General features: G+C 34.6%; 1 long non-coding RNA gene across 1 annotated transcript; it reads left to right on the top strand.

Annotated features, from left to right (window-relative positions):
• On the top strand, positions 1-777 carry LOC109583702 (uncharacterized). The gene is made up of 3 exons (XR_002185673.1): positions 1-197; positions 244-341; positions 644-777. It is a non-coding gene; the product is annotated as an uncharacterized LOC109583702 (long non-coding RNA).
• The last annotated feature ends 2,429 nt before the right edge of the window (positions 778-3,206 follow it).

The following is a 3,206-nucleotide window of genomic DNA, read 5'->3' on the forward strand; positions in this document are numbered from 1 at the left end:
CTCTTTGATTTATGTTCCTATGGTTTGAAGCCCATTAAACAGCCACACGCTACCTCTTCTGTCTTTCTATGTCTTCTCATCTGGTAACTTTTGGCAATGCGTTCACCAATTCAACACAATCTAATGTAATGTATAACTTGGATAGAGGAAAGGAAAGGAAAATGGAAACTAGAGTCAGTAAATGAGGAATGAAATAGGTATAGCTAAGTTTACCTAATCATAATTTTTGTTCTACACGGATAGAATTTTAGCCACTATTCTCATTGTACTTGTATGGCTAAACAAGTACATGTCTCTTATGTTTTCACTGTTACCAACCAAGTATCATTTCATCTGAATCAGTAAGCATAAACATGTGTGCATCCTCAGTTTTAAAGTAATACAATTTGCTTATTTTGTGCCATTTTGTGTATATGCTCTATTATTGCTGAATCAGCACAGTGTATTGTTAGTTAGTACTGCTCTATTACATTGTATATAGCATTAATTACAATATAGTGTACGTTATCACAACAAATGATGTCATTGTTTACACAAAGTTTAGCCATGAAGAATAATAGTTGTTGAGTGTATCGTGTCTATTTCTCACAATCTCATTTACTCTCACTCCACTCTCTGAAATATCTTTTCTCCTCTCTCCAAGAAAACAAGAAGAGACCTATGCACAACATTTTTGAAGACTAGCATAAAGTAAAGAATTAAATTAGACCAAAAGGGAAGTGTACATAACACTAATAATCGTACATGTACACATGTATTATGCATATAATACTTGTAATTTGTATTGAATGCTAAATTATATTACATCTTTTTGTACATTACATGTAGAAGTACATGAAGCTTGTGTATTGCAAACAATTTATTAAGAATGTGCTTTTGACAAATGATTAGAGCTATGTATTGTTGCAGCATTCAACTTTTATTGGATTTATCCATATTTTATAGAGTATAAAATTGATTAGTAGGTTAGGAGGAATCATTGAAATCAGATAAATTATCAATCATTAAGGGACCATTGCATTGTCCCTCTTTTACATCTCAACATTTAAGTTTGATGGAAAAACAGAGAGGAAAGGGAGACCAGAGGCTTTGAATGACAAAGTCACATACACAGTATTTCTCATTATTTAGTGTGTTTCTTATTCTTTATACAAAGAGTGAATCTCGACTATATTGATAAGGTAAAATTTTGAATTGATTCTTTACATGTAATTTTTCTACGTTTTAGTTATTATTATTAAGTTGTACACTTGATCATTGCACTAAGAAAGGAGCAACATACTGGGTTTCAACTCTCCCCTTAACCTTTCTGGATTTCCACCTCCACTATCTTGCTCTTGGAGATGCCATTCTTCTTCAGTGAAGATGGATTATTCCTGACGCTCCATCTGACTGTATGTGTGGTCAGCGTTTCTCCCTGGACTATGCTTTGTCATGCCCTGCATGTGATTTACAACTATCTGCCATAATGAGGCTTGTGACATCACTGCTACATTATTATCTGAGGTTTATTCTAATGTTTAGGTAGAACCCCATCTGCAACCACTCATAAATGAACACTTCCCCCTTCAGATGGCTCATTGTGATCAAAACACTGGTCTTGATGTAATGTTGAATGGCGTGTGAAGAGAAAGGTTTGAGACAACATTATTTTGATGTCCGTGTATTTAATCCTTTGTAACATTGACCCTATCCATTACATATAGATAACAATAGAATGACAAAACAAACCATGTGAGTAATGTGTTATTCCCTTTCTCTCCTTTGCTTTTTTAATTATAACTACTACAATCATTTTTATTGTCAACATTGTTGTTTGTTTTCGTTTTTTATTACTTTGTTATTATTGTAGTGGTTGTTATTATTATTATTATTAATATTATTATTATTGTTATTATTATTAATATTATTATCATTGTTATTATTATTATTATTATTATTATTATTATAAAAACCAACCAAATGAAGAAAAAAAAAACAAAAAAACCCAAAAGGATGCTATTATAATAATAATAATTATTATTATTATTATTATCACTATTATTATTATAACAAGAAATATAACAGCATAAGGTGGACAAGAAAATATAGCAATATAAGGCAGAACATAATATAAATAAAATAAAATGAAATAAGACTATAGTGAGATTTGATAAGTTTAATGTTAACTGGTGAGGATAGATAGTAATATTCGCTCGAGATTATTGGTGCGAATGTTAGCTCTCGTGCCTCTCACACATAAATTGGTGGCCCTTCATAAAGCAAATGAAAGTCTAGTGTATCCAGTAAATGACTGTGCTGTATGGTCGATCCCACTTGATAGACAGTTTGTCAGCCATACGCTTCAAGAAGGTGTTTGTCTCTGGGCCAAACAGACCATCCACTGTTACAAAGATGAGTAAAGCTGCAGTGGATTGAGTTGCGAGCTTCTCAGTACTTGTTCTTCTTATCTCTCTCTGCTGTCTTGTAGTGGTGGCTTCCCAGTATAAGAAGAGCATCTGAGTCTACTACCCTTACATCAAAGATGGTAGTAGATTGTGACTGCCAGACTCCGCGTACTGAGATGTCTCCAATTAGACCATCCAAACCATTCCGTGCTACTGGTTCCTTGATTACCTGGCTCCAGGCCAAAGAAGACATATCATAAAGTACATCTCTTATCCCATTATGTCGGAAAGTTCATACAGTCCAATGCATCAGAAGTGGTGAAAATATTACTGCAGCCATCACATCTTTGGGGAAGATTCAGTAAGGGTTTAGCATATTGTAGACACAGAGCGTCTCTAAATTCATTGCAGGATAAGTCAAAGTTGTCTTTTATAACAGGAAGAACGTTTCGCCAAGAGGATAGACAGTCCCTTGTACGTTTGATAGTTCTCTTATTATCATTTAGGGAAGAGAGAGTGTGGGTGAAGGTGGAATTATCCACTTTCCTTCGAGATAGTGAGTGACTTTCCTAGCAGAATGCACTTGGCAGATGTAATCGTATGATGAGAAAGGAGTAGCACCAGTAACAGCATTAATTGTTTACAGGCTGATCTAGAAGCCGTGTAATGGGCAGCAGCTGTTGTAACAGGGTTCCTTATACTTAACCCTCCTAGTCTGAGTTGGAGAGAACAATGACTTGTCACTGGTAGAACACTCTTGACCAAACAGGCATATAACTGACCCAAGTCTGTAAACAGAGACTGACAGTCAGGAGTCAC

This window comes from Amphimedon queenslandica, unplaced genomic scaffold (genome assembly GCF_000090795.2).
Source record: "Amphimedon queenslandica unplaced genomic scaffold, v1.1 AMPQUscaffold_13517, whole genome shotgun sequence".
NCBI lineage: Eukaryota > Metazoa > Porifera > Demospongiae > Haplosclerida > Niphatidae > Amphimedon > Amphimedon queenslandica.